The sequence below is a fragment of the Castor canadensis genome, chromosome 2 (genome assembly GCF_047511655.1).
Source record: "Castor canadensis chromosome 2, mCasCan1.hap1v2, whole genome shotgun sequence".
Taxonomy (NCBI): domain Eukaryota; kingdom Metazoa; phylum Chordata; class Mammalia; order Rodentia; family Castoridae; genus Castor; species Castor canadensis.
The window spans coordinates 102,873,828-102,886,791 of NC_133387.1; the positions used below are offsets into that span (position 1 = coordinate 102,873,828).

General features: G+C 42.4%; 1 non-coding gene across 1 annotated transcript; it reads left to right on the forward strand.

The window, feature by feature from the left end:
* Nucleotides 1–2,301: 2,301 nt before the first annotated feature.
* Nucleotides 2,302–2,378, forward strand: LOC141421073 (small nucleolar RNA SNORD81). The gene has a single exon (XR_012445761.1). It is a non-coding gene; the product is annotated as a small nucleolar RNA SNORD81 (small nucleolar RNA).
* Nucleotides 2,379–12,964: the final 10,586 nt, after the last annotated feature.

Genomic DNA, 12,964 nt, shown 5'->3' on the forward strand with positions numbered 1-12,964 from the left:
TGGCATTCAGCTCTTAACCACTCAGCTGTCCTGCCTCTTATCCTCTGCTCAGTACTGGATTACCACCCACCCCCACTCCCTCCCACCCCACCACCTTGGCTTCATGGCTTCTACCCCTGGGGTTGGGTTTGCACTTCCTGCAGCTGTTCTCATCCCAGTGGGGCTAAGTCTTGATTGATTTTCCTTCTGCTAACCTTGGGTTCAGTGTGAGGTCTTTTCCATTCCCTTCTTCCCCATCAGGCATCAGGGTGGGTAAGTTCTATCACACACCACTGGAAAACCACTTTTAACAGATGTCCTGTGTTCACAGCAAGAGGAGCTAAGGCTTTCCCAGTTCAGCCAGTAAGTACCAGGGACCCAGGTTGTCACCCAGGCTCAGGTCTCATCACCCTGTCACCCGTGGTCACCACTCAGCATTCGGATGAGGCACAGGATGGTCTCTAGTGTCTTCCAAGCACTTCTTTTGCCGGTCACCCTGGAGCAATGCAAGGTTTGGTCCATGCTCTTGTTTGTTCTGTTTTACCAGATCTGCCTGGTGTATTAAAAGCCTGGAATCTTATTTTACGGACACTGCTCTCCCTGTTAAGTCTTTCTGCACATCATATAGATCCAACAGGCGCTGATAGGATCAGAGAGTGAAATAAAGTCTTCGTTCTGTACAGTGAACAATTGACTACTGTTGGTTGAATAATTTTCATTTTTCCTGACTTAGCTAATTCAGTACAAAATGGTGATTCAGACGGAACTTTGAAGACAGCTGGGCTGTGGTGTTTGAGTCCCTTTTAAAACCCTTATGCTCAGACCATATACAAACTCAGATGTAGACCATGTTTGCAATAGTGGAACTGCTCTATGGAACTCGGGGAAGGAGGGAAAGGAAAAGAGAACGACAGAGCATCAGTAATATCATAAAACATCACACCTGTGTAGGTAGAAGATATAAGGATGTTTATTGAAAGCTGTTGAATAATGGGGGGTGGGAGGGAAGGGGTAAGAGAGAGCAATGGAAGTGGTTGAACTGACCACAGTAAAGTAGACTCAGGTGGGGATACATTGAGAAACCCCTTTGAACATTGACTTAGATATTAATAATGAAAGACAGGACTGTAAAATAGTACAGTGTGGGGGGGGGTACTTTGGGGAGAGGGAGGGGGGATGAAGGAGATGAAGGTGAGGGTAGATGGTGGATGGACTTCATATATTTATATGAAACAGAACAAAGAAACCTCTTGCAGTTGCTTTAGGTAGGGTGGGGAGTGGGTCGAGGGGGAGAGACGGTGGGGGTGACTAACCAATGTACAATATAATCCTATTTGGAATTGTCACAGTGAATCCCCCTGTACAATAAATTTTTACTAATACAAATGGGGGAAAAAACCCATATGCTCAGATAGTGTCTGTAAGGAGTTGTTGAATGTGGGTGGAGTTCATGCTCATATTTTGGATTCTAAACATTCCGGTTCAGCACCCATGTTGGTGAAAACAGATGGAAGGTAATGGCCATCACGAGGTTACTGGAAACTCACTCACTGACCCTGGGCCACCAACTGCATAGCAAAAGATACAAAGACTTCTGCAGACAACCATGTGGCAGAAAAACCTGAAAGCACTCTCAAATAACTTATGCTCTAAAGGGAAAAATCGCAATGCAAACTAACTTATATATTGACTCTCAAGTAGTTAGAAGAACACTTATGTTTTAAAACATTCATTAACAATTGGGACAGTTGCTTTTCGGGGTTTGGAGTTTCATTCTATTAGGATTGGTGCTGAGGAATGGAGGCAATGTGGATTTTGATGATGGCATTTTAAGGACAGCTAAGTGCCAAAGAGAGGTGAGAACTGGGTGAGGTACAAAAGAGCAAGCCAGTCTCATGGGCACACAGGCACTGCATGACCAGAAGTTGAAATGGAGAAAACAGACATTGTCAGGACCCATTATATTTTTCAGCTACTGGGTGCACATTTTAGTCTGGACAGCTGTTTGGGTCCAGATTGAGGATACCTTTTTAATAAAGGTCTGAAGAGGTAGCTTGATGGGGCACAGTACAAGATTTAAGCAAAGAGTTATGGATTCAAGATGGCACTTGCTGTGGTAGAAAGCACCTGTAGTTAGTCCCATCTACTTGGGATGTAGAGACAGGGCAAGAGTCCTGCTTAGACACCAAAGAATTCAGTTGGAGAAATGCAGGTAGACAGTACTGCTACCCTGATAAATGCAAGGGTTTCTATGGCAGCAGCAAACTTGGCAGCTTAACCTTTGAAAGGTGAGGACGGAAAATATTCAGCACTGTTCTACTCCAGAATACATGATGATCTCACCCCAACTTGAACTCTCTCACTGACTACTTGATGACAATAAAAGATCTGATATTCTGTGTTCAAAAAAATAAAAAGAATCAGGAAAGTTTACCTTGAAGAAATGCTCACTACCCCTGGCCATAAAGGCAATGAAATTAAAACCACATTAAGATTCCACCTCACTCCTATTAGAATGGCTACCATCAAAACACAAATAACAATTGTCGGTGAGGATGCAGGGGAAAAAAGGAACCCTCATACACTGCTGGTGGGAACGCAAGCTAGTACAACCACTTTGGAAAACAATATGGAGACCCCTCAAAAAACTAAAAATGGAACAGCCATATGATCCAGCAATACCACTCCTAGGGATATACCCGAAGCAATGCAAGTCAGGGTACAACAAAGTCACCTGCATGCTCATGTTTATTGCAGCACTATTCACAATAGCTGAGCTATGGAAACAGCCAAGATGCCCCACTACTGATGAATGAATTAAGAAAATGTGATGTTTATACACAATAGAATTTTATTCAGCCATAAAGAAGAATGAAACTTTGTCATTTGCAAGACAATGGATGGAACTGGAGAACATTAGCCAGGTTCAGAAAGACAAAGGCCACATGTTTTCTCTCATATGTGGAATATAGGCCCAATAAAATATAACCGTGTGTGTGTGTGTGTGTGTGTGTGTGTGTGCATATATATATATACATATATATATATAATATATGTATTTCCAAAAGTGGGATTCTTAGAGGAGACTAAAGGAGGAAAAGAAGAAAATGATAGAATGAATAATATTGAAACGTATCACATCTGTGTAGGAGCAAGACCCAAGGAAGCACACTGAAAACTGTTGAACAACGCAGGTAGGAGGAAAAGGGTGAGAAAGAGTAAGAGAGGGGGTTAGAGTGACTAAAGCACAATATATTTACAGGTAAAATATCAAGGCAAACCCCACTGAACAATGAATAGACCCTTAACAATGAAGGACAGGAATGTGACCAGGTCATGTTAAGGGGAGGGGGAGGGTAAATGAAGAGGTAAAGGAGGTGAATATGGCTGATGTACTTTCTACACAGGTGTGAATATGGAACACTGAAGCCTGCTGAAGTCATTTTAAGCAGGGAGAGGGGGAAGAGGGAGAATAATGGAGGGGATGAACCAAACTGGATATACATATATATATATATATATATATATATATGCAATATGTGTATGTATATATATGGAAATGTAAAAACAAAACCCCCTAAATAGTTATCATATACTAATAAAAATGTTAAAAATAAAAAACGGGGAAGTTTAAATTCATAATTCACTGTTTACCAAACATATTTAAGTAAATTAAAAGAAATTTGTCTTATTGTCTCTTTACAGATTCAAAATCTGAGATGGTCCTGGAAATTGTGTAAGTCTGATCCAAGATCATGATGGCTTTGATAGATAGGAATTATTTGTATACATATTTGGATCTTTGCAAGAAGATAAGTACATGAAAACACTTTCGGTAATTTATTTAAATTTGTCAAAGGTGTTTTAAACTTTTGCAATGTTAGATAAAAATATTTGTAACTGTTGGCTGATAACCTTAGGAGAGCTACATAGATGAATTTGTCAAACATTTTCAAAATTGAATTAAAAGATACAAAGTTTTTAAAAATCAGGAAAGTTTATAATTCATTTTAATGTTCAACCTAAAAACCTAGATGAAGTAAAGCAAAATAACAGAGAACAGAGGAATATAAAACCAAAAAGATAGCGGAGGACAACGGAACAAGAAAATCAAAGGATGGGCTCTTTGAAAAGACTGCGAAAGCAGGAAAGCCTCTAACAGTGGACAGAGACAGGGACTATCATCAGTGAGTAAGAAGTAGAACATGGAAAAGACAAATTTAGCTCCATGAAGGTTAAAAATTAGTAAAATAATACTATGAGTGTTATTTCAGTGTTTGAAAACTTAACTGAATTAGCACTTTTCTAGAGATATGTAATCAATTTTGCAAGGAAAACAAGAAATGATGTATACCACTAACAATAAATAAATAGAATAACAGATCTGGTGGTATGCAAAATTACTAGAGGATCTCACAGCAAGTTTTCTCAAACATTCAAGAAATAGGGACCCTTGGAGGCTGGCAAAATGGCTCAAGTGATAGAGTGCCTGCCTAGCAAGCGTGAGGTTCTGAGTTCAAAACTCAGTACAGGAAGAAAGGAAGAAAGAAAAGGGGAGAGAGGGGAGGAAGGGAGGGAAGAGGGGAGGTAAGGAGGGGAGAAAGGGAGGGAGAAGGGGAGGGAGGGGGAGGGGGAGGGGGAGGGAGGGGGAGGGGGAGGGGGAGGGGGAGGGGGGAGGGAGGGGAGAGAGAAAAGAAAGGGAGGGAGTGAAGGAAAGAGGGTGAAAGGGAGGGACTGGGGTTTGAACTCAGGGTTTCACACTTGCAAAGCAAGCACTCCACCAGTCCATTTTGCTCTGGTTATTTTGAAGATGCTGTCTCAAAAACTATTTGCCTGGGCTGACCTCGAACCTTGATCTTCCTGACATCAGCCTCCCAAGTAACTAGGATTACAGCTATGAACCACCAGCACCTGGATAGAAGCATCGCTGTTAAAATGAATGTCTTAGCCGCATGTGGTGACACACACCTATAATCCAAGCACTTGGAAGGTGAAGGCAGGAGGTTAGCAAGTTCAAGGTCAACCTGGGCTACATAGGGAGACTCTGTGTCAAAAAGCAAAACGCAAAAACCAGCAAACGAAGATCTAAAATAGATATCTGCTATTCCTGCTTCTTTCTAACCAGTAGATAGAAAACCAATGCTGGTAGATAAATGCAATAAACCAATGGAACCATCTACACAAGGGACCTGCAGAGAGACCGGGATGCTGAAGTCCTCCATTACAAGTGAGTTGTTTGTTTACCCTCCTCCCCAAAGCCAGACAACAACTGAAAACAACGTAGATAGAGCATCAACATGAAAGACAAATATCCCCATACTAGTAATTAGAAACCCAAAAGGAAAAAGCCCTGTTCACTGTGTGGAACAATAAATGAATGTACCTACAAATCTAAGAAAACAGGTGCATGCCCTCTATTTTTCTAAAAATACCACTAGACATTATCAAAAAAAGCAACCAACATCCCAGGGAGAATCTATGAAATTTGATGACGTCCACAACATTCAAAAGAGGACAGAAGGGCCAAAAATAGCTAGGATAATTTTTGTAAAAATAACAAAATGGTAGAATTTAGGTCTTCACTTACAGGGACTGTTTTACCAAAGCCATGCCTTTCTCAATTAAAAAACCACTTTTTCATTCATTCACCCATCCATTCCTATGATTTTAAGACCCCATTCTGTCAGATTCTGGATTTTTTTTTTTTGTGGTTCTGGGATTTGAACTCAGAGCCTTGTGCTTACCAGGCAAGTGCTCTTACCACCGAGCCATGCCCCCCAACCCCAGACATTGTTCTTGACTTTGAGATCAGTGGATAAAACCAATGAAATGCCACCCTTACTTTAGGGTGCTTATATTCTAGTAGGTGAGATATGCAGAAAAATAAAATATCCTGCAATGATGGGTAGTGATAAATATTAAGAAGGAAATTTAAGTATGTAAAGAAAGGGACATCTATTTTAGAGAGGATGAAAAGGGAAGACCCTCTTTCATAAAGTGATATTTGAACAAAAACTCTGCATGAAGTTCAAACAAGCAATGCTTCTTTCCAGGATAAATTAAGTGACAGGAAGAAGAAACAGTAAGTGCAAAGGCCCTGCGGTGGGAATACAAAATGGGAAGAGTAGCAGGTGTTTCTGGAGCACAGTGAGCAAGAAGGAGAGCAGAAGGAGGAAACAAAGTATGTACAGCAGTCAGCGACCAGGTCACAGTGGGTTTTGTAGCTGTAGTAACATTGCAAATGTCATTCTGACAGGGAGCAGGGGTGGGCATGCTAAAGGTATCTTTAAAAATAACTCTGCTGGTCTGCAAAAAACTGAAACTAGATCCATGTATATCACCCTATACCAATATTAACTCAAAATGGATCAAGGATCTTAATATCAGACCCCAAACTCTAAAGTTGATACAGGAAAGAGTAGGAAATACTCTGGAGTTAGTAGGTATAGGTAAGAACTTTCTCAACGAAACCCCAGCAGCTCAGCAACTAAGAGATAGCTTAGATAAATGGGACCTCATAAAACTAAAAAGCTTCTGTTCATCAAAAGAAATGGTCTCTAAACTGAAGAGAATACCCACAGAGTGGGAGAAAATATTTGCCAACTATACATCAGACAAAGGACTGATAACCAGAATATATAGGGAACTTAAAAAACTAAATTCTCCCAAAACTAATGAACCAATAAAGAAATGGGCAAGTGAACTAAACAGAACTTTCTCAAAAGAAGAAATTCAAATGGCCAAAAAATACATGAAAAAGTGCTCACCATCTCTGGCAATAAAGGAAATGCAAATTAAAACCACACTAAGATTCCACCTCACCCCTGTTAGAATAGCCATCATCAGCAACACCAGTAACAGGTGTTGGCGAGGATGCGGGGAAAAAGGAACCCTCTTACACTGTTGGTGGGAATGTAAACTAGTACAACCACTCTGGAAAAAAATTTGGAGGCTACTTAAAAAGCTAGACATTGATCTACCATTTGATCCAGCAATACCACTCTTGGGGATATACCCAAAAGACTGTGACACAGGTTACTCCAGAGGCACCTGCACATCCATGTTTATTGTGGCACTATTCACAATAGCCAAGTTATGGAAACAGCCAAGATGCCCCACCACTGACGAATGGATTAAGAAAATGTGGTATCTATACACAATGGAATTTTATGCAGCCATGAAGAAGAACGAAATGTTATCATTCACTGGTAAATGGATGGAATTGGAGAACATCAGTCTGAGTGAGGTTAGCCTGGCCCAAAAGACCAAAAATCATATGTTCTCTCTCATATGCGGACATTAGATCAAGGGCAAACACAACAATGGGATTGGACTATGAGCACATGATAAAAGTGAGAGCACACAAGGAAGGGGTGAGGATAGGTAAGACACCTAAAAAATTAGCTAGCATTTATTGCCCTTAACACAGAGAAACTAAAGCAGATACCTTAAAAGCAACTGAGGCCAATAGGAAAAGGGGACCAGGAACTAGAGAAAAGGTGAGATCAAAAAGAATTAACCTAGAAGGTAACACCCACACACAGGAAATTAATGTGAGTCAATGCCCTGTATAGCTATCCTTATCTCAACCAGCAAAAACCCTTGTTCCTTCCTATCAATGCTTATACTCTCTCTACAACAAAATTAGAAATAAGGGCAAAATAGTTTCTGCTGGGTATTGAGGGGTGGGGTGGAGAGGGAGGGGGTGGAGTGGGTGGTAAGGGAGGGGGTGGGGGCAGGGGGGAGAAATGAACCAAGCCTTGTATGCACAAATGAATAATAAAAGAAAAAAAAGAAACTCTGCTGCAACTGTAGCCAAGAAGAGATGGAGGAGGGGCTGATGGGAAAAAAGTCCCAGAGTCTCTAGGCAGAGGTGGGGCTTGGTGCTGAGAGGCACAGGTGGAGGGGTGAGGAATGGTCTGTGTGAGCACAGAGCAGCCAGGATTGCTGATGGATTGGATGTCAGGCACCTGAGTCAGATTAGTCCCCATGTCTATCTGCAGACTGAGCAACCAGCCAAGAGATACACACACAAAAGGATGCATAGACTAGGTGTCCCTGGGGAAAGAAGGGACACCCACTTAAAGTGATGAGACAATCAATTCTCCACGTGTAAAAATCAGCCAGAGCCACACCTCATACTACCCAAGAGATGACACTCCCAGTGTGCTCACACTCTAAAGGAAAACTTTGGTACTGGGGTTTGAATTCAGGGTCTATACCTTGAGCTATTCCACCAGCCCTTTTTTGTGATGGGTTTTTTCAAGATAAGGTCTCACAAACTATTTGCCCGGCCTGGCTTCGAACCATGATCCTCCTGATCTGTGAGTAGCTGGGATCACAGGCATGAGCCAGCTGCGCCCACAGAAAACTTTGGTTTCTTTAAAGAAAAACAGCAAAAATTATTATTATAGCATTAGTTTAAATGGGGTAGAATTTCTTAAGACACTAAAGCAAAATCCAAAAAGTTAAAAATAAATTTATTATTTAAAACTTAAATTTTTGTTTCTAAAACAAAAACCCACCAGCAAACGGAGACGATGGGCCCCAAGGTGAGAAAATGGAGTGATATTGAGTATACCTGGTAAAGAGTTAGTGTCAGGATGAACTAAGTACATGTCACAATCAACTTGAAAAGGAAAATTTGTAAAAACAGGAGGAAAAAAAGTCATGTGAAAAGGCAAAGGACAGAAAAGGAAAGAGAGTGGCCCATTCTACACTCTGTTAGTGTATCAAGCAACACATATCAAAATGGCTGTGTCACTATTCTGTACCCTGCAGCCCAAATCAAAGAGGATCACCACACAAGAGCTAGCCAGGAGATGAGGAGACAAAGAAATTTCTATTTGCTCCTGGGGAATCACAGATTCCTACAACTGCTGAGTGAAGCAATTTGGCAGGAAGCCAATCAAGTTGTCATGAACTCTGTGTCAGGAGACACAAGCCGAGTCTCCTCTTGGAGAATTGCCTCCCATGGCTTCCTCTTCTCCTTACTGGGTGGGCTGAGACTATAAGGTCTTCCTGCTCCTTACTGGGGACATTGGGCATAGTTAGTTGTAGGGTGAGGCAACATCTCATTCCTGACAAATGGCAAGCTTGCCTCCTGCCTACTGCAAGTCCAAGGGGTTTCCCCAAGCCCAGTCCTTTCCTGTCACTTGGCTGGCTGCATGTTCTGGAATCCCTGGGCTCCATTCCTTGCTGTGGGCATTGGGGCTCAGACTCTATGCCCGTATCTTCTATGCCTTTCGCTGTGAATAATGAAGTCTTCTGTCTCTGAGGCAGGAATCTCATGTCATCTGCCAGCATCCCTGAGACTGGGCTGGCCGAACTTGTGAGCTGTACAGAGGTGAAATCTCAATCAGAAGCCAGTTAAATATCCATCACTGTCGTCATCGTTCTCTTGTTATCATCACAACCATCATCAGAATCTCTGTCGTCACCATCACCACCACCACTGCCATCATCACCATCACTGTCATCACCACTGCCATAAACATCTGTCACCACAACCATCCTCATCCTCATCGTCACTGTCACTATCATAACCATTTCCATCATCACAGCTGTCCTCATCACCACAATTATCACCACAACCATCATCATCACTATCACCATCATCTCCATCTCCATCACCATCATAACCACCATCACTGTTACCACCATCGTCTCCATCACCACCATCATCACCATCAGAAATCTTATCATTGCCACCATCACCATCATCTCCATCACCATCACCACCATCGTGTTGTTGTGATACACATGAAATGCAACTACCTGTTCTGTAAAGAAAAGCATGTTGTAGAATGATGGAGTCACCAAAAAATTGCTTTAGATTATTTATGGATACATCCTTCTGTAATAACACAGTACCCTTCTAAGAATGAAAAACATCACTTCAAAATAAAGGATGAGAACACACTGGGGCTCCCACGGTCTCTGTGTGTTTTATTTCTCAACAGAAAAACACACACACACACACACACACATAAGGCAAAATGTTCGGATTTCATAGGTGAACACATAGGTGATTGTGTGTTACTTTCTATACTGTTTTGTGTATTTGAAAAGATATTTTATTTCAAAATGCCAGTGTAACGGTTCACATTTTGTACCATCATCCATTTGTCTCTGACCCATGGAATGATCCCCTATTTTCCTCCAAATAGGAATTTGGGTTCTCACAGTTAGAACACTGATAGTTACAAAGATAAAAGATGTGTTTTTATAGGTGGAAACTTTTCTCAAACCAAAACATCCTTCACTCCAGAAGCCTGGGAAACACATCTTTTTAGTTATCCCGACAGTGAGGAAGTCAGACTTTGCTTTAAAAAAAAAAAAAGAGAGAGAGAGAGAGAAAAGAAAATCCATTAAAGTCCTAATGTGAGGGCAGAGAAAGGGCTCCCCAGCTCCTGACCACCGCCTAATTACTGCTTCTCTCTTCCTCCCTGGCTTTGTCCCCGGCCTCCCGTCATGACCCAGCAGAATGCACAAAGTGGCCTGGTATGTACACAGACTCTGTGCACACATGGCTTTGATTTGGGAGACAAGATGAATCACCCTGAGCTGGTAATCTGATCTTTGCCCTTCTGCTAGTAAACAGTTGAAAGATACTCAATACATTCTTTGCCTTTTAAAACCAGACTAGCAAATAAAAGAGGCCAGGAAGGGCCTTCCTTGAATGGGGGAAGCCATTTGTCACTTTCAGGGAAAGGCATGTAAGTAGGTTCCAATGTAGTCTCTAGTTCTCCCTCAGAAATACTCACCTTGTTTTGGTGAATGGACTGAGGGTCAGAGGTCAACAGGTTTGCTCAGACCAGCTCTGTGCTGAGTCCTCAGTGGGCCACACAATGAGATGCTGTGTAAACTCGGAATTCCTTTCACCCTCAGCCAGTTTCCAAAGCAAAGGGGTCAGTTGGTGAGTGTGGGTCTCACAGTTTATCTTGACTCTTGTCACAGATGGATTCCAGCAAATTCACATCAGAAAAGAAGGGACTGTTCCCAGGGTTGCCTACACCATGTGGCAGAGTGTATCATGCCATTATTACCTGGGGACACCTCTCTACACTTGAGCAGGCTGGGGATGAATAGATAGTCAGCAGTGAAATGGACACAGGATGGTTCATTTCACATGGACACCCACAGAGTAGGCAGGATCAAGGCTGGCAGCCGACCCTGGTCAATATGGAGTCTGGGATACATCTGGTCAACTGGTGACCCAAGGGCCTGGGCAATCTATCAGAAAAAGTATGAGGGAGTTGGGCGCACAGTAAGGTCCAGGTACAAAGGCTGGGTGTGAGAAGCAGTGTCCTCCATGACTGTGACATGTCTTCTGTCACTATCTCTGCCAGAGCCCAATCCCTGACTAACTAATACGCTCAAGCCTGAGCCTAAAGGGAGAGACCAAGGCACAAGGCTGGGAGCATTGCCATGCCCAGAAAAAGTGATGTCCTGGGGTTTGAAGGGAAATGGATGCAATTGGAGGACATCATGGTTAGTGAAGTAAGCCAGGCTCAGAAAGACAAAGGCTGCATGTTTTCTCTCATACATGGAAGATAGAGCCAAAAGGTAAACATATACACAAAAACAAACATGACCATATGCAAACTCATATGTAGAACACGTTTGTAACAGTGGAACTGCTCTATGGAACTCAGGGAAGGAGGGAAAGGAAAAGAGAATGATGGAGCGTCAGTAATATCATAAAACATCACATCTGTGCAGGTAGAGGACATATGGATGTGTACTGAAAGCAGCTGAATAATGGGGGTGGGAGGAAAGGGGTAAGGGAGAGTAATGGAAGGGGTTGAATGGACCAAAGTAAAGTAGACTCACAGTGGGGACACATCGAGAAACCCCTTTGAACATCAAATTAAATATTAATAATGAAAGATAGGACTGTGAAATAGGTACGTGTATGGAAGGTACTTGTGGGAGGGAGAGGGTGAATGGAGGTGATTAAGCTGAGGGAATATGGTTGATGGACTTCGTATATTTACATGAAATAAAACAAAGAACCCTCTTGCAATTGCTTTAAGTGGGGCAGGGAGGGGGTCGCATGGGAGAGACGGTGGGTTGATCTAACCAATGTACAACATAAGCCTATTTGGAATTGTCACAATGATTCCCCCCGCCCCACCCCATACAAAAAATATATCCTAATTTTAAAAAAAGAAATGACAATTTCTTCTTTTGGACATTTCATGTTCAATGTAACATGAAATGTCACTCTCCAAAGCGGAGGAAGGGCCAGGAATCACCACCAGCCTAGGGCAGCTGACGTAACTAATGGCTGGGAGGAAAGATGACAAGCTGTATCATGATAGCTGATGACTAAGTCCCCAGAGATAAGCCAGGCTTTGGGAGGATTTTGAATTGCCCTCTTGCAAGAGCAAGTTGGAGCAAAAGCAACCAAACCCACGTTTGCGTGTAGCTCTCTGCCAACATGCGTCATCTGGAGCACTAAGCAATGGCAAGAATGCTCCCATGCCAGTGCTGTTGCTAATTTTCAGCAACTCCAAGTGTATTTTGGTGTCACTTTCCTTGGGGTATACTAACAAAGTACACAAACTGGGTGACTTACACGACACACATTTATTGGGTCACAGTTCTGGGGCCAGAAGTCCAACATCAATGTGACTTCTGGGTTGGTTCCTTCAAAGGTAGCAAGGAAGAATCTGTTCCATGCTCCTCTTCATAGCTTGTAGACAGCCATTTCCTCCCTGTGTCTCTGCACACCTTCTCTGTGTGTATCTGTGTGCAAATTTCCAATATGGTGCCAGTCATATTGGAGCAGGGCCCTTGCTACTCAAATATGATCTCATCTTGATGGCATCTGTCATGGCCCTCTTTCTAAAGGAGGTCACATTTGAGGAAAGGACTTCAGCTTTCACATTTTGAGGCAACAAAACTCAACCCATGACATTTGCCAGGGCACTCTTTATACCTATGAAGGCAATGAACACTGTGAGAAACCACGTATCCA